The following is a 20,245-nucleotide window of genomic DNA, read 5'->3' as shown; positions in this document are numbered from 1 at the left end:
GGGGAAACAAATGACACCTCACAAAGATATAAAGGTCTAAATGGAAAAAGTCCACTGTTGACTATACCTTCCAATTCCTTTTTATGCAAAAATTTGGCTTAATCAGAAAAAACTGCATCTTTATATTTTAACAATAATTTCAGTGGAGTTTTAAACTCTGCTGAAACTGACTGTAATATGATTTTATGTGTCAATTTCGCTGGGCCACACTGCCCAGATATTTGGTCAAATATTATCGGATGTTTCTGTGAAGGTGTTTTGGGATGAGATAATATTTAAATTGCTTAATTTGGAATATGTAAAGCACATTACCCTTCATAATGTGGGTGGGCCTCATTCAATCAGTTAAAGGACTTACTAGAACAAAAACTGACCTACCCCCTTCAAGAAAAATGCTGCCAGTAGGCTGCCAACAGACTGCCTTTGGGCTAGAACTGCAACTCTTCCTGGGCCTACCTTGCAGAGTTTGGACTTGTCAAGCCTCCAAAATCATGTGACCCAATTACTTATAAATCAATTCCTCTCTCTCCCTCTCTCTCTCTCTCTCTCTCTCTCTCTCTCTCCCTCCCCCCCCCCACACACCCCCTTGGTTCACACTGACTTTAAAACAAGCAATAAACTTCTTTTAATGTTTTAAGTGTGCAGATACAGTAGTTGCAGGTGACATCATTTTTAGCAACAAAATTCTACAATGATGGATGCATTTCCAAACATTCATCATCAAAATTCTTTTTCCATAGCTCAAGTTTCTTTGGAAAAGCAACTATACATTCACTATTAAAGTTTCCCTTTTATCTTGAAAAACCAGGTATTCTCAAAAGTACCTGCTAGGAACGCATATTACTAACAGCCACTTATTAAACATCAACAAATTAGAAACAACAGGAGATGAACAGCAAACCTGTGTGAAACAAAGTTTTTCAATAGTCCCTCCCCATTTCATTTGGAAATACTGTAAAAAGTCTACTATATTTCAAAGGTATTATTTTTATAAAATTAACCATAATAAAAATATGCTGTAATATTCTGTGGACTTCTCACTTTAATTTCCTTTGCTTACCTATAAATGATGAAGTGAATAAATTGCAACCATATCCCAATTTCCTTTTTAAAGGAAATTATTAATGCACTGCTTTATCAGTGGTTATTACATGGTTTTTCCATAAAACACTGTTCAAACTTCCTGTTGAGAATAAATCTTCAACACATCTTTCCTCTAGTGGTTCACAAAAACAGTACTTCAAAATATAATTCATTATCAAAACAGAATCTAGCAAACGTTGTAAGCTGAGATATTAGAAATATGTGTACTATAATAAACTGTATAGCAAATTTTTAGCATACAATTTTTCCTAAAATATATTTCTTTACTCAACAAACAGTATTTTTTGAGATCATTAGTTAGTCACCATGTTGTTTTACACATATCACCATTTTTACCACAAAAGGAAAAGTAAGGACATTTCTAATAGCATGCTTTTTTTTTTTTTCCACACCACGATGTTGCGGGATCTTAGTTCCCCAGCCAGGCACTGAACCTGGGCCCTGGGAGTGAAAGTGCAGAGTCCTTAATCACTGGACACGAGGGAATTCCCAGCATGCTGTCTTTTACCATTAACTTTGAAATTTCAAGAGGATTCTAGTCAGTCAGGTTTACTGCAGCATTATTCATAATAACCAAAAGTTGGAAACCACATGTCCATCAACAGATGAATGGATAAACAAAATGTAGTGTATACATACAATGGAATATTACTCAGCCTTAAAAGGATATTCTGACACATGCTACAAAATGGATGAATCTTGAAGATATTGTGCTAAGTGAAATAACCTAGACACAAAAGGACAACTACTCAATGACCTCATTTACGTGAAGTACCTAAAGCAGTCAAATGCATATAGACAGAAAGTAGAAGGTGGTTGGTTCCCAGGGGCTAAGGGTAGGGAAGAATGGGGAGTTACTGTTTAATGGGTAGTTTCCATTTGGGAAGATGAAAAAAGTTCTGGAGACGGATGGTGGTGATGAATTCACAACACTAGGAATATACTTAAAGCCAATGAACTGTAAACTTGAAATGGTAAACGTAATGTTACCTATATTTTACCACAATGAAAAATATTTGTCAATAAATTCAATGAAATTTAGTACAGTCTTCATTGGTTATCACATGATTTTAAGCATCACTTTTAAAAAAGAGCAGAGGTCAGGGTGGCCAAGGTGCCAGAGTAGAAAGGCCCTGAGTTCACCTCCTCCCAAGGGCACACCAAAATTACAACTATTTACAGAGCAACTATTAATGAGAAAGACCAAAAGACTAGCAGAAAAGATCTACCACTAAAGATATAAAGAAGGAACCATAATGAGACAGGTAGGAGGAGCAGAGATGCAGTACAGTCAAGACCCATAGCCCCAAGTGGACCCACTTGGATATATAGGAGGATAATTACAACTGCAGAAGTTCTGGCCAAGGAGCCCCACATTGGGATCCCCAGCCCAGGTGTCCTGCACCAGAAAGACAAGCATCCAGAACGTTTGGCTTTGAAGGCCAGTGGGGCTTACTTTCAGAGAGCCAGAGAGCTGAGGGAAATAGAGAAACATCCACTCTTAAAGGATGCACACAAAATCTCACACATTCCGGGACCCAAGGCAGAAGCAGTAATTTGAAAGGAGCCCAGGTCAGAACCTACTGTTAATGTTGGAGAGACTCCTAGAGGGGTAGGAGGCAAGTGGAGCTCACCCTAGGGACACAGACAATGGCAGAAGCAATTTAGGGGAGCTCATTCTACCATGAAGACATTGGTGCTGGCAAGTGACATTTTGAATCCTCCCTCTAGCTTATTAGCAGGGACCTGACCCTGCCCAACACCCTCTCAGCACCAGTACTGGGATGCTTCACGCCAAGCAGCCAGCCAGGCAGGGATACAGTCCCACCTAACAGCAGGCTGACACCAGCCCCAAGAAACCTTGGATCCAGCCCCAAACACAAGCAGGCCAGCACCAACTTTGCAACACTCCAGATCCTGCAGCCAGCCATGTCAGGAACAGTCCCCACACAACAGCAGGCAGACAATAGATCTGGAACCCCAGCCCCGCAACCACCCACGTGAGAACCTAGCTCCACCCACCAGTGGGCCAACACTAGCCCCGGGACCACTCAGGGCTTTTCAGCCAGAAGCCTCATTATCCAGCTCCACCCACCAGTGGTCGGCAGTCTCTGCACAAGGTAGGGCCTGGCAACCAACCAGACCAAAGGCAAACCATGCCTACCAGGCCAACCAGTCGTCAGCCCACCAAAACAGAGGGACCCACGCAGCCCATACAGTGGCTACCACTGGAGCATACAGCTCTGGTGACAAGAGGAAAGTGTGCTGCTGGGATGCATTGAATGTATCCTACAAAAGGCCGCATCTCCAAGGTCAGGAAGTGTAACCAACTTACCAAACACACAGAAATAGAAACAGTAAGTTAGTCAAAATGAGGCAAGAGAGGAGTATGTTCCAAATGAAAGAACGAGATAAAAACCCAGAGGAAAAACTAACTGAAGTTGAGATATGCAATCTAGCTAATAGAGTTCAAGGTAATTATCACAAAGATGTTCAAAGAAATTGGAATAATAATGGACAAAGAGAATGAGAAGTTAGAAGTTCTAACAAAGACTTAGAAAATATAAAGAAGAGTCAGAGATAAAGAACTAACTAAAAAATATACTACAAGGAAACAACAGTAGATTAGATGATACAGAGGAATGGATCAGCAAGCTAAAGGACAGAGCAGTGGAAATCACTGAAGCTGAAGAGAAAAACAAAACAAAAAAAGAATAAAAATAAATGAGGACAGTTTAGAAGACCTCTGGAACAACATCAAACACACTAACATTTGCATTAAAGGAGTCCCAGAAGGAGAAACAAAAGTGAGAAAGTGGCAGAGAACACATTTGAAGACACAATAGCTAAAAACATCCCTAACCTGGGAAAGGAAACAGACATCCAGGTCCAGGAAGCACAAGACGTTTAACCCAAAGAGGACCACTCCAAGACACACTATAATTAAAACGGCAAAACATAAAGATAAAGAGAGAATATTAAAAGCAGCAAGGAAAAAGCAACAAGTTATGTACAACGGAACTCCCATAAGGCTATCAGCTGACTTTTCAGGAAACGCTCTGCAGGCCAAAAAGAAGTGGCACAATATACTTAAAGTGATGAAAGGAAAAAACCTACAACCAAGAATACTCTACCCAGCAAGACTTTCATTCAGATTTGTTGGGAAATAAAAAGTTTTACAGATAAGCAAAAGCTAAAGGAGTTCGGCACCACACCAAACCAGCTTTACAAGAAATGTGAATAGGACTTCTCTAAGTGAAAAAGAAAAGGTCACAACAAGAAATATAAAATTATGAGAGGAAAAATATCATTGGCAAAGGCAAATATAAAGCAAGAGTATAAATAAATAAATAAATAAAGGATATTAAATCAACCACATATAAAGCTAGTAAGAAGGTTAAAAGACAAAGAAGTAAAATCATCTATATCCATAATAAGTAATTAAGGAATACACAAAACAAAAAGATGTACTATATAATGTCAAAACAGTAAACGCTGGGGGGATAGGGGGAGTAAAAATGCAGAGTTGTTAAAATGCATTCAAACTTAAGAGATTAGCAATGTAAAATAATCATACATACATATATATACACACACAGATTTCTACATATAAACCTCACACTAACCATAAACCAAAAATCTACAATAGACACACACACACAAAAGAAAAAGGAATCCAAATATAATATTAAAGACAGTCTTCATATCAGAAGGGAAGAGAGCAAAAGAAGAAGAGAGGAACAAAGAAAGAACTACAAAAACAACCAACAAAATGTCAGTAAGTATATACCTATCAATAATTACTTTAAATATAAATGGACTAACTGCTCCAATTAAAAGATTCAGAGTGGCTGAATGGATACAAAAACAAGACCCATATACATGCTGCCAACAAGAGACTCACTTCAGATCTAAACACACACACAGATCAAAAGTGAGACGATGGAAAAAGGTATTGCATGTAAATGGAAATCAAAAGAAAACCAGGGAAGCAATATTACATCAGACAAAACAGACATTAAAACAAAGACTATAACAAGAGACAAGCACATTACTTAATGACCAAGGGATCAATCCAAGAAGACATAACAACTGTAAATATATACTCACCCAACATAAGAGCATCTAAGTACATAAAGTAAATATTAACAGACATAAAGGGAGAAATTGACAGAAACACAATAATAGTAGGGGACTTTGACACCCCAATTACATCAAAGGACAAACACTGAGACAGAAAATCAATAAGGAAACACTGGACTTAAATGATATATTAGACCAGATGGATTTAATTGATATATACAGAACATTCCATCTGAAAGCAGCAGAATACACATTCTTTTCAAGTGTACATGGAACATTCTCTAGAATAGATCACATGCTAGGATTCAGAACAACTCAATAAATTTAAGAAGATTAAAATCCTATCAAAAATCTTTTCCAACTACAACACTAAGAGACTAGAAATCAACTATAAGAAAAACACTGCAAACACCACAAACACGTGGAGGCTAAACAATATGCTACTAAACAACCAATGGATCACTGAAGAAATAACAAAAAGAAATTTAAAAAATACCTGTAGACAAGTGAAAATGAAAACACAACAACCCAAAATCCACAGGACACAGCAAAAGCAGTTTTAAGAGGGAAGTTTATAGCAATACAAGCCAACCTCAGGAAACAAGAAAAATCTCAAATAAATAATCTAACCTTATACCTAAAGGAACTAGAAAAATAAGAACAAATACAACCCAAAGTTAGTAGAAAGAAAGAAATCATGAAGACCAGAACAGAAATAAATAAAACAGACTTAAAAAAACAAAAAAACAACGAAACTAAGAGCTGGTTCTTTAAAATGAAAAATAAGCCACTAACCAGACCTATGAAGAAAAAAAAAGAGAGAGAATGAGGGGGCCCAAATCAACAAAATCAGAAATGATGAACAGATTTCTAGGTATGTACAATCTCCTGAGACTGAACCAGGAAGAAATAGAACTATCAACAGACCAATTACCAGTAATGAAATTGAATCAGTAAACAAAAGACTCCCAGCAAACAAAACTCCAGGACCAGATGGCATCACAGACAAATTGTACCAAACATTTAGAGAAGACTTAACACCTATCCTTCTCAAACTGTTCAAAAAACTGCAGAGAGGGCTTCCCTGGTGGCACAGTGGTTGAGAGTCTGCCTGCCAATGCAGGGGACACAGGTTCATGCCCTGGTCCGGGAGGATCCCACATGCCACGGAGCGGCTGGGCCCGTGAGCCGTGGCCACTGAGCCTGCACGTCCGGAGCCTGTGCTCCACAGCGAGAGAGGCCACAGCAGTGAGAGGCACGCGTACCGCAAGAAGAAAAAAAAAAAAAACTGCAGAGAAGGAACACTTCTGAACTCGTTCCATGAGGCCACCATCACCCCAATACCAAACTCCCAGATAAAAATATCACAGAAGAAGAATATTAGAGGCCAATATCACAGATGAACACAGATGCAAAAATCCTTAAAAATATATTATCAAACCGAATTCAATAAGACATTAAAAGTATCATACACCATGATGAAGTGGGATTTATCCCAGGGATTCAAAGATGGTTCAATATCCACAAATCAATCCATGTGATACACCATATTCACAATCTCAAGAATAAAAAAATCACATGATCATCTCAATAGATACAGAAAAAGCTTCTGACAAAATTCAACATCCATTTATGATAAACTCTCAACAAAGTGGTATAGAGCAAAAAACATCTCAACGTAATAAAGGCCATACATGACAAGTCCACAGCTAACACACACTCAATGGTGTTCCTCTAGGATCAGGAACAAGACAAGGATGCCTACTCTCATTATTTTTATTCAGCACAGTGTTGAAGTCCTAGACACAATCAGACAAGACAAAGAAATAAAAGGAATCCAAACTGGAAGGAAGATGTAAGACTATCACTGTCTTCAGATGACATGATACTATACACAGAAAATCCTAAAGACAGCACCAAAAAACCACTAGAACTAACTAATGAATTCGGTAAAGATGGAGAATACAACATTAATACACAGGAATCTATTGCAATTCTATACACCAACAACAAACTATCAGAGAGAGTAATTAAGAAAACAATCCATTTACAATTGCACCAGAAAGAATAAAATACCTAGGAATAACTCTAAGGAGGTAAAAGACCTTAACTCATAAAAGTATAAGACACTGATGAAAGAAATTGAAGACAACACAAACAAATGGGGAGGATATACCATGCTCATTGATAGGAAGAATTAATACTGTTCAAATGCCCATACTACACAAGGAAATCTACAGATTCAATGCCAGGCCTATCAAAATACTGGCATTTTTTTTCACAGAACTATAACAAACAATTCTAAAATTTGTATGGAAACATAAAAACTCCCATATAGCCAAAACAATCTTGAGAAAGAAGAACAACGCTAGAGGTATCATGCTCCCTGGCTTCAAAGTATACTACGGAACTACAGTAATCAAAACAGTATGGTAGGGACATCCCTGGTGGCACAGTGGTTAAGAATCCGCCTGCCAATGTAGGGGACATGGGTTTGAGCCCTGGTCCAGGAAGATCCCACATGTTGTGGAGCAACTAAGCCTGTGTACCACAACTATTGAGCCTGCACTCTTGAGCCTGTGTGCCACAACTACTGAAGCCCATGCACCTAGAGCCCGTGCTCTGCAACAAGAGAAGCCACCACAATGAGAATCCTGCACACCACAGCAAAGAGTAGCCCCACTTGCTGCAACTAAAGAAAGCCTGCGCGCAGTAACAAAGACCCAACGCAGCCATAAATAAATAAATAAGTAGATAAATTTATTTATTTTTTAAAAAACAGTATGGTTCTGGCACAAAAACAGAAACAGATCAATGAAACAGAACAGACAGTCCAGAAAGAAACCCACCCTTCAACAAACAGAAGATGTTAGAGAAGCCCAATAATTACGTTAATTATATTTGACTAAGCTTTACATATTTTTAGGTAAATAGATCCACAATAAAAGCCAACTAAAAGCATAGCAATCAGCATTAAAAGGTAGCATAGGACTTCCCTAGTGGCGCAGAGGTTAAGAATCCACCTGCCAATGCAGGGAACACGGGTTTGATCTCCGGTCTGGGAAGACCCCACATGCTGCGGAGCAATGAAGCCCGCGCGCCACAACTGCTGAGCCTGCGCTCTAGAGCCCGTGAGCCACAACTACTGAAGCCCATGCATCTAGAGCCCATGCTCCGCAACAAGAGAAGCCACCACAATGAGAAGCTCCCACTCACCTCAACTAGAGACAGCCTGCATGTGGCAACGAAGACCCAACACAGCCAAAAATAAATAAATTAATTAATTAAAAATAAATAAAAGGCAGCATAAAAGCAAGATATACATGTTTGAATACAAGTGAAACAAAGTTCTCTGCTTTGTAAACACTTGGGGGGAAAATGTGACTTGAAAAAAAAGTGCCTCTAAAAAATGCAAGTCTTGAAATAGAAAAATTTTAATATTATCATACTATATAGCCCTGTTATAAATTACTTTTTGCCTCAAATTGTAAATCCACAAACTGTAAATAAGACTTTATGTCAAATATAGATTTAATGTCATACCATTCAATACAGAAGAAACATTTTTTTATTTTAAGATAAATTTTATTTAATCCATTGAACAACATATCTGGGTTTTCAACTAGATGTTTTAATTACAATACATTAAGAAACAATATAAGTGTGACAACCTCTAAACATTCAAAAGTGAGTGATTAATATCTTAAAAGGAAGTGAGGAGAGAAACTAACTTAGCACTATTCATATAAATAATAAAAAGGCAAAGTAAATAGTAAGAGATCCAAACAAGATTCATGCTTGAAATGTTAAAATATTCAGTGAGCAAATGTCCATTTTAAATTCTATACCTTTACTAGATACTTTACACTTTTCTAAGCAGGACTCAAAGCAGACCAATTTTGAAATTCCAAGGGGGGGAAAAACACTCTAAAGTTGGTCTCATTACTCTGAATCCAAGGCACAACGTTCGACAACAAAGTACAAGTCTGCTTTTCATTTTTTTTTTTTTTTTTTTTTTTTTTTTTTTTTTTTTTTTTTTTTTTTTTTTTTGTGGTACACGGGCCTCTCACTGCTGTGGCCTCTCCCGTTGCGGAGCACAGGCTCTGGACGCGCAGGCTCAGCGGCCATGGCTCACGGGCCCAGCCCCTCCGCGGCACGTGGGATCTTACCGGACCGGGGCACGAACCCGTGTCCCCTGCATCGGCAGGCGGACTCTCAACCACTGCGCCACCAGGGAAGCCCCTGCTTTTCATTTTTATATACCAGTTTCCAAACAATCATTCAAATAGCATCATTTGTTTATTTTGGAAATTAAGCCCTTGTCGGTCCCATCATTTGCAAATATTTTCTCCCAGTCTGTAGGCTGTCTTTTCGTTTTGTTTCTGGTTTCCTTTGATGTGCAAAAGCTTAGAAGTTTCATTAGGTCCCATTTGTTTATTTTTGCTTTTATTTCTATTGCCTTGGGAGACTGACCTAAGAAAACACTGCTACAAACCATGTATGTCAGAGAATGTTTTGCCTATGTTCTCTTCTAGGAGTTTTATGGTGTCTTGTTTTAAGACATACATGGTAGCAACGTTTTTGAGTTTATTTTTGTGTATGGTGTAAGGGTGTGTTCTAGCTTCATTGATTTACATGTGGCTGTCCAACTTGCTGAAGAGACTGTCTTTTCCCCATTGTATATTCTTCCCTCCTTTGTCAAAGGTTAATTGTCCATAGGTGTGTGGATTTATTTCTGGGCTCTCTATTCTGTTCCACTGATCCAAATGTCTGTTTTTGTACCAATACCACACTTTTTGTTTTTTACTTTTTTTTTTATATTGAAGTATAGTTGATTAACAATGTTGTGTTAGTTTCAGGGGTACAGCAAAGTCACTCAGTTATACATATACATGTATCTATTCTTTTTCAAATTCTTTTCCCATTCAGGTTATTACAGATATTGAGCAGAGTTCCCTGTGCTATACAGTAGGTCCTTGTTGGTTATCTATTTTAAATATAGCAGTGTGAATATGTCAGACCCAAACTCCCAATCCATCCCTCCTGTTCTGATTACTGTAGCTTTGTAGTATTAAGTCTGGGAGGATCATGCTTCCAGCTTTGTTCTTTTTCTTCAGGATTGCTTTGGCAATTCTGGGTCTTTTATGGTTCCATATAAAATTTAGGATTATTTGTTCTAGTTCTGTGACAAATGTCATGGCTATTTTGATAGGTATTGCATTAAATCTGTAGATTGCTTTAGGTAGTACAGCCATTTGAACAATATTAATTCTTCCAATCCAAGAGCATGGGATATCTTTCCCTTTCTTTGAGTCATCTTCAATTTCCTTTATGAATGTTTTGTAGTTCTCAGCATATAAGTCTTTCACCTCCTTGGTGAAGTTTATTCCTAAGTATTTTATTGTATTTTTTAATGTGATTTTAAAAGGGATTGTTTGTTTACATTCCTTTTCTGATATTTCATTGTTAGTGTGAAGAAATGCAACCTATTTCTGTATGTTAACCTTGTATCCTGCTACCTTGATGAATTCATTTATCAGTTCTAGTAGTTTTTATGTGGAGTCTTTAGGGTTTTCTATATACAGTATCATGTCGTCTTTGTATAATGACAACTTGACCTCTTCCCTACCAATTTGAATACCTTTTATTTCTTTTTCTTGTCTGACTGCTGTGGCTAGGACTTCCAATACTATGTTTAAGAGGAGCAGTAAGGGGCTTCCCTGGTGGCGCAGTGGGTGAGAGTCCGCCTGCCGATGCAGGGGAAATAGGTTCGTGCCCCAGTCCGGGAAGATCCCACGTGCCACGGAGTGGCTGGGCCCGTGAGCCATGGCCGCTGAGCCTGCGCGTTCGGAGCTTGTGCTCCGTAACGGGAGAGGCCACAACAGTGAGAGGCCCGCGCGCCGCAAAAAAAAGAAAAAAAGAGAAGCGGTGAAAGTGGGCATCCTTATCTTGTTCTAGATTTTAGTAGGAAGGCTTTCAGCTTTTCACCATTGAGTATTATATTGGCTGTGGGTTTGTCATAAATAGTTTTTATTACATTGAGATATGTTCCCTCTATACAGCTCCTACAGTTCAATAACAAAAAACAAACAACCCAATTGAAAAATGGGCAGAAGACCTAAACAGACATTTCTCCAAAGACATACAGATGGCCAATAGGCTCATGAAAATTAGCTCAACATCGTTAATTATTAGAGAAATGCAAATCAAAACTACAATGAGGTACCACCTCACACCAGTCGGAATGGCCTTCATTAAAAAGTCTACAAATAAATGCTGGAGAGGGTGTGGGGAAAAGGGAACCCTCCTATACTATTGGTGGAAATGTAAACTGGTGCAGCCACTATGGAAAATAGTACAGAGGTTCCTCAAAAAACTAAAAACAGAGTTGCCGTATGATCCAGCAATCCCACTCCTGGGCATATATCCAGACAAAACTATAAGTCAAAAAGATACATGCACCCCTATGTTCATAGCAGCACTATTCACATTAGCTAAGACATGGAAGTAAACTAAATATCCATCAACAGGTGAATGGATAAGAAGATGTGCTATATATACACAATGGAATACTACTCAGCCATTAAAAAGAATGAAATAATGCCATTTGCAGCAACATGGATGGACCTAGAGATTATCATACTAGTGAAGTAAGTCGGAAAGAGAAAGACAAATACCATGTGATATCACTTATATGTGGAATCTAAAATGTGACACAAATGAACATATCTATGAGACAAAAACAGACTCACAGATATAGACAACAGACCTGTGGTTGCCAAGGGAGAGGGGGGTGGAGGAGGGAAGGGTGGGGAGTCTGGAATTAGCTGATGCAAACTATATATATATCCTATATATAGGACGGAGAAACAACAAGGTCCTACTGTATAGCATAGGGAACTATATTCAATATCCTATGATAAACCATAATGGAAAAGAATGTGAAAAATATATATATGCATAACTGAGCCACTTTGCTGTACAGCAGAAATTAAACACAACATTGTAAATCAACTATACTTCAATAAAATTTTAAAGAATTAAAAATAAAAAAGCAGAGAAACAAACAAAAAACAAATAGCTTCATTTGTTCATAATGATTTTAGTATTTTTATGGAATTCAATGACTTAATAAATGTTAAAACCAGAAAAGATAACAAAGTGAACTTCATCACACAGTCCAGCACATACAAGGCACTTACTCCCTGATTGAATAACTATTCTATTTATATATACTTTTGAATTTACAAAGTGTGTTCACATATATTACCAGATATCACCTACAAAACTCTATTGATAAGGCATTTTACAAGTGAGAAAACCAAGTTTCTGAAATTAAGGACATCAACCTTTGATTCCAATCTCATTTTCTTTCTACTACAACATGCTCTTATTTGATAAATAAGTATATAGTAATTAATGTTTATTAGTAAATAATGGTCCCAGACCCTTCGTTTTATAAATATGGAAGCTGATGCCCAGAATGCTTACCTGATTTGCTCATAGATGACTAGCAACCAAAATGGGATGGCACTAGATAGATTATCTTTTTAAATCACTGCCAGTTTTATATTCTTAGTATCCAAATGAATAACTGTTATAAATAGTGTTATTTAAAATGATGCATTACTTTCACCAGGAGCGGAATATAAGACTGAAAAAAACTTTTTGATCACTGGGGAGCTTCGATAAAAGGAACAAATTAAAAATCTCAAAGTTAGAAACTGTCTAATACAAACACACACTGAATGCCATAACCACTCTTTACAACATTCCTGATAAGAAGTCGTTCAGCCTTTCTTTAGTGGTCTTACCATGAGTGAGTAAAACAACTTGGAAGCATGACAGAAGGTGGCTGGAGATGGAGGAATGACTTCTACTACCACGAAATAAAGTACAAAGTACAAAGCTCTTAAATAAAAAAATAAGAATCAGAATCCTAAGGCTTTAGGCCTTCAAAGGTAATACCTTCCAATCCCTTCGCACATCTCCCTGCTCCATGCCAGCAAATATTTTGGACTATGGAAAATGTTGGGGAAAGACGAACTAAAGAATTAAGCATTATTCTGAAACCACCTATGGATTAGAAATAAGTAAGAATATTAAGTCATCAAAAAAGGCAACTTATCCTCACTTCGCTATTTTTTCCACTTTCAGCACTGCTCTTATTTCTAGGATTTGTTCTGGATTACTATAGCCAAGTCCAACTTCTTCCATTTCCTTGCCTTAATCATCCCCTTACTTCCTTTTCCAAAACATTCATTCTTTCCACAGCTTCTGTGAAATGTATCTCTCCATCAGAGGTGGGCCGGGATTAAACGTTACCATTTCATATTTAAACTCAAGAAAGCTCCTGTTTCCTTCAGGCATTGTCTTTTAATTTTGTAAAATGGTTAAAGTTATTTTACCTTATTCATTTGGGAACAAAAGGAAAACACTAAATTAAAGCTGGCATCAACACCAACTTAAATGTCCACACCATTCAGCATAAATCAAATGAATTATACGTTGCTCCAAGATTCTATTGAAGAAGTAATAAGGGTGGTAATAAATTCTATATTTACTCAATCTTCTTACTTTTATCTATATAATGATATATTTAATGTAGTTTAAATAAAAAGAACTATTTTATGTACCACAAAATATTGTAATTTTTTAGAAGCCACTACTAAATATTCAATCCTTGTTTCTCTAATTACTTTGACACAGCCTTGCATCCAAATGAAGTCCCAGTAAAGTGCTTTCAGTAAAGCACCAAGGGTCACAACTGTTTAAAAAACTTTCTTCACTAAAAAGCAGAATAATGACTTTGCTGTCCTAGTTTGGGCTTACTCTACGGCTCCAATTTTCTGCCAAAGTTTCTCCAGCACTTCTGAACACCAAAGTACTACCAAAAACATTTTTAAGATCTAACACAACTGACTTTTCTCATTCTTTGATTCACAAGGGACTGTGGAAATTTCTTCTTTTTCTTTAAGTCTCATGGCGCTGACAAGTCAATTTACAATTGAGGGTCAACATCTACCCCCAAAGTAAACTGACGAATATTCTTAGTTTTTAAAAATCAACTTAATTATTTGGATTTATTTTGTGTTTTTGTTTTGTTTTTTAAAAGATAGATGCAAACTTATATACATGATACCTTTTAATTTTTACTTAAATTTTTAAATTAAATTTTAAATTAAGCTCTTAGTGACTTCAAATCTATCCAGGTGATCCTTCCAACATCCCTCTACATATTTTTTACTTCTCTTCACAAACTTTCTCCTCTGCTACCTCAGGAACTCACTCCAATAGTCATCTTCATTGTCATTAGCCACACCCCTCTCCTCCCAATAAATTTCAAGAATCTCATTCTCAGCTGGCCCTGTCAACTCAGTATCTCTAGTACCCCAAGGCCTATAATTTTCACTCCCCGCTAAACACCTCAATCCATTGATCCTGACACATTATTACTATTCCTCACCCCACTCCTGTCTTCATTTCCATCTTCACAGCTTGGATTCCATAGCCATCATTATAATCACTCCTTGCAAAGAGCCTCACTGTCCTTGCCCTCCCTCTACTCTGTCAAATTTCAACCCTAGTTTTATATTCAACTCTTCATCAACCCTTTCACACCCCACTGAAGAAAGGTGAAAAAAGGAAAAAGAAATAACCTTGCTGACTGGTCATACTTTGAAATCTGTGCCTATTAACTTAATAGGCTTTAATGCTACCTAGCCTGAAGAGATTCACTATGCCATTACCCTAGCCAACCAACTATCTTGAACCTTGTTCCTTCACTTTAAATTTAGACCATAACCTATCCATCTCATTCTCAGCTAATAATCTTGCTTCTTACCTCACTAAAGAGAAGCACTCAGAACATATTTCCTCATTCTCCAACTCTATTTTTACCACAAACACTTATGTGTTTTTATTCTGCCTTCCTGCCTATATTACTTTGGATAACAGTCATGCCCGTACTGCTTCTGCTTACCTAAAGAACTAATACAGTTTCAGGTTTACTTGTTAAAATGTTTGAGACCTTGAGCCTGCATATGCTTGATGTATTCCAGGAAGAGCTAGAAGCTGAATAAGCAAGCTATGCTGAATGAGCAGGAGGAAGAGGAGTTGAAATGGAGGTGTGAGGGGTCAGAATGCAGATCACACATGCCTTATCTTCCACCATAAGGACTTGGCTTTAAGCTGGAGTAAGATGAAAACACACTGCATGGTCCTGAGCATAAGCCTGACAGGTTTTTTAGCAGATCACTCTGGCCTCTGTTGATAAAAATTGCTTCAAAGCAAGGGAGACTTTTGGGGAAGGCTACTGCAATAATCCAGACCAGAGATCAGGCTGGCTTAGTCCAGGGTGGAAGAAGCAGAGTGGTGTGAAATGGTAAGATTTTGGATATATTCTGAAGGCAGTGTCAACAAAATTTTCTGATGTTCTGAGTGTGGGCTGTGAAAGAGAGACATCAGTTCTGAGCACCATGAACTAGAAGGATACAGTGCTTTGAACTAAACTGGGGCAATTTTAAGTGAATAAGTTTGGTCAAAGGGAAGACAAATATTTTGGTTTCAGACACTTATGTTTGAGACACCCTTAGCCATCCAGGTGGATATGTTGAGTAGGTGGTTAAATACATGCCTGGAATTCAACAGAAGTGGTCTTCCCAAAGATATATGGTAAAACATGATCCTGGATGCAATCTCAATTAAGCTCTATTGCACACCAACAATCAGAAGTCAAGGAACTGAGGAGGAACCAGCAAAGGACATTGAGAAGGAATGAATGACCAGTGAGCTAAGAGTAAAACCAGGAAAGTCTGGTATCTTGGAAGCCAAATGAATAATATATTATTTCAAGGAGGAGGAAGTGATCTACTTTGTCAAGTGCTACTCAAAGTAAGATGAGGACTGAAAACTGACCATCAGGATTTAGCAATATGCAGATCACTGACAACCATAACAAGAGCAGTTTTATTGAAGTAGTGAGGGCAGAAGTCTGACTAAAATCGGTTTAAAAAGATTAGGAAGAAAGAAATTAGAGACAGTGAATACAGACACCACTTTCAAGGAATTCTGCTTTTAAGGAGAGAAGAGATATGGGATGACAGCTAAAGAAAGAAGTGTGGTTAAGTGTGAGTGGATTTTAGATGGAAGAAACAATATGATTATATGCTAATGGAAATAATACAAAGAAAGGAAAACTGATAATATAGAAGAAAGAGAAGAACTGGAGCAATGAGCACTGAGTAGGTAAGGGTAGATGCATGCATAAGTGAAGGGACTAACCTTTGCTAAAAGCATGAGCAGTTATAGTAATAGGAGAGAAGGCAGAGTAAATGGACTCAGGTTTAGGCAGCTTGGTGGCAGTAGCTTGTGGAAAATTCTCTTGTGATCAGTTCTATCCTTTTCAGTAAAATTGGAGGCAAGGTCATTACTTGAGAATAAGGATATAATAGGTATTAGAGATTTGGAGGGGAAAAAAGAGCACCTCTCCCTCTTTTTCATTCATAATTTAAATCAATAAGCATCAAATATATATAAATATAAACAAATATATATATATATGACAACACAAAAATATTACAATTCTTCAATTTCTCCTCCAAGTATGGTTTATAAATGAATACCAAATGTCCTTAATTAATAGAGCCATATCTTTTAAAGGCAATGATTTAGCAGGTCATAATAGATTCCACACAAAGAATAAAAAATAGCTTATAAAAGATGGTGCTGTGGTTATGAGAATATTGCTCTCACATTTCTAACCACAGGGATCTAGCTGACCAGGGCCCCAGCTGCCAGGCTTCCCACCACCAGCTGTTCCCACATAATGAAGAAGGCAAGGATACAAAGAAAGATCTGGTTGAGGGAGACCAAGGACTCTTCCAACAGATGAATTTGGCTCAAGAACTCCTTGACAACTTTGTCAAGCTCTCCTTAGAACTTCACTGCAGCCTAAGATACTTCTACTCAGTCTTCCTTCCTTCCCCCACCTCTTCCTCCTTTAGGGTCAGACTTGCATCCTGGTCTTATGGCTCTCTCAGTCTCACTTGGCTCTCTCTCCATTTCCTCTCACATGCATTTCTTGCAAGTTAAATCCCATTTGGGAGGTTGCTTCTCAGAGAACCCAAATTAATACAGCTGAAATTTCTTTAAATGCAACAAATTTAAATCTTTGGGAACAAAACCCTTGTCTCTGAAAATCAAAAGGGTACTTTTACATCATATTTCTAGTAAGGCTAACAAACGTAAAAATCACTGAATAAAAGCAAAGCCTCTAGAGAGAGGTTATACAATTTTGAATATAATGTGTTTCCTGTCCTCTGCCCTGCTCTTGTTCTCAAAAAACAGCAAGCTAAAGTCCTTCAGAGTAAGGTACAAAGTGACTGAACACAAGATCATTTGGAACCTTCTCACTTCAGTGAAAAGTCAGTTCAGTACAATTTTTCACTAGTTCAGTACATTTTAACAAACCTTACACTATTTTTTATGTGATTAAAATTTTTGGGGGCTTCCCTGGTGGCGCAGTGGTTGAGAGTCCGCCTGCCAATGCAGGACACACGGGTTCGAGCCCTGGTCTGGGAAGATCCCACATGCCACGGAGCAGCTGGCCCCGTGAGCCACAATTACTGAGCCTGCGCGTCTGGAGCCTGTGCTCCGCAACAAGAGAGGCCGCAATAGTGAGAGGCCCGCGCACCGCGATGAGGAGTGGCCCCCACTTGCCACAAGTAGAGAAAGCCCTCGCACAGAAACGAAGACCCAACACAGCCATAAATAAATAAATAAAATTTAAAAAAAAAAATTTTTTTTGGATCTCACTTGTCACATTATGGCAGGGTTTTATTGAATATGCTTTAAAAAAAGAAATTGATGTCAAGGCTAGAGTTCTATTTGCATGTGTGTAAAGTTATCTTTTAATTCATTAAAAATAAGCTAAAGTTCTGAAATCAAAAAATTAAACTTGCTATTCAAAATTATCTGCTCTTTTATAAAGTAGAAGTAGTTACTAAGTGGACATATAACTCCAAATATGAAGCTACAAAGAAAAAAAGACATTTCTAAACACAGTGTTGTTATACAGTTACTGCATTTGATTAGGTCGATTAAGTCAACAAATGCCCAAGACATTCTTCTTTTTTAAAAAAATTTTAAACTGAAGATGTTTTACTGATTCCCTTAAGTATCATTTTTAAATTGTAATAACATATACATAACATAAAATTTATCATCTTAACTATTTCAGGTGTGCAGTTCAGTGGCATTAAGTACATTCACACTGTTGTACAACCATCACCACTATCAATCTCCAGAACTCTTTTCATCTTGCAAAACTGAAACTCTGTACCTATTAAACAATAACTCCCCCTTCTGCCCTCCCTTCAGCTCCTGGCAACCATCATTCTATACTTTCTGTCCCTATGATTCTGACTACTCTTGGCCCCTCATATAAGTGAAATCATACAGATATTTGTCTTTTGTGACTGGGTTATTTTACTTAGCATAATGTCCTCAAGGTTCTTCCAAATGGTAGCACGAATCAGAATGTCCTTTCTAAGGCTGAATAATATATTCTATTGTAAGTATATAGTACCATTTTGCTTATCTTTTCATCTGTCAATAGACCTGTGTTGCTTCTACCTTCCAGCTATTGTGAATAATGTTGCTATGAACAAAGATGTACAAATATCTCTTCAAGACCCTGCTTTCAATTCTTTTGGGTCTATACCAAATGAAATTGCTGAATCATACAGTAATTCTATGGTTAATTTTTGAGGAACCACCATATTGTTTTTTCCCCAGCAGCTGGAACATTTTACATTCCCATCCACAGTGCACAAAGGTTCCAATTTCTCCACATTCTTGCCAACAATTGTTTTGTTTTAATACAGCCATCCGAATGGGTGTAAAGTGATGTCTCACTGTGGTTTAGATTTTCATTTCCCTAATGATTAGTAATACTGAATATCCTGTCATGTGCTTATTGGCCAATTGTATATCTTCTTTGAACAAATGTCTATTCAATTGCTTTGCCCACTTCTTATAGGGTTCTTTAGGTTTTTCTGTTGTTGTTGACTTGAAAGAATTACTTATATATTCTGGATATTAATCCCTATTCATATATATGATTTGCAAATATTTTCTCCCATTCTGTGGGTTGCCTTTTCACTATGTTGATAGTGTTCTTTAATGCACAAAAGTTTTATGAAGTCCAAATCTGAAGTCCAAATTATCTATTTTCTCTTTTGTCATCTGTGCTTTTGGTATCACATCCAAGAAATCACTGCCAAATCTAATGTCATGAAACTTTCCCATGTTTTCTTCTAAGACTTTTTATAATTTTAGCTTCTATTACATTTAGATCTTGATTCATGTTCATTCTGAGTTAATTTTTGTACCTGCTGTATTCTTTTGTATGTGGATATTCAGTTTTCCTAGCTGAAAATGTCCCACTGAATGGAGTTGGCACCTTTGTTGAAAATAATTTGATCATGCATGTGAGGGTTTATTCTGGACTTTCTATTCCACTCCATCAGTCTTTATGTCTGTATTCCAGTACCATACTGTAGCTTTGTAATAAGCCTTAAAATCAGTAAATGTGAAATCTTCGACTATGTTCTTTTTCAAGATTATTTTGGCTATTTGGTGTCCCTTGAGAACTCATATGAATTTTAGAATTGATTTTTCTATTCTGCAAAAAAGTTCATGGGGATTTTGACAGAGATTGCATTGAATCTGTAAAATGCTTTGGATAGTATGGACATCTTAACAATATTAAGTCTTCCAGTCTATATACAGGGACATCTTTTATTTATTTGTGTCTTGTTTAATTTCTTTCAGCAATGTTTTATCGTTTTTGGTGGATAACTCTTCCACCTCCTTGGTTATTTATTCCTAGGTATTTTATTCTTCTTGATGCTATTATAAATGGAATTGTTTTCTTAATTTCCTTGCAAATTGTTCATTGTTAGTGTGTAGAAACCCAACTGCTCTGGGAGTGCTGATTCTGTACCCTATAATTTTGCTGAATTTGTTTATATTAGTTCTAAAAGTTTTTTGTGCA

The 20,245-nt window shown here is 37.3% G+C and overlaps 1 protein-coding gene across 1 annotated transcript in view; it reads right to left on the bottom strand.

The window, feature by feature from the left end:
* Positions 1–20,245, bottom strand: part of FNBP1L (formin binding protein 1 like) — a gene marked incomplete at both ends in the record, with an annotated part of 115,569 nt that overhangs the window by 52,160 nt on the left and 43,164 nt on the right.

This window comes from Hyperoodon ampullatus, assembly GCF_949752795.1.
Source record: "Hyperoodon ampullatus genome assembly, chromosome: 2".
Classification (NCBI taxonomy): domain Eukaryota; kingdom Metazoa; phylum Chordata; class Mammalia; order Artiodactyla; family Ziphiidae; genus Hyperoodon; species Hyperoodon ampullatus.
Note: the sequence above shows the minus strand (reverse complement) of the source record. Positions and strands in the feature narration are given on the sequence as shown.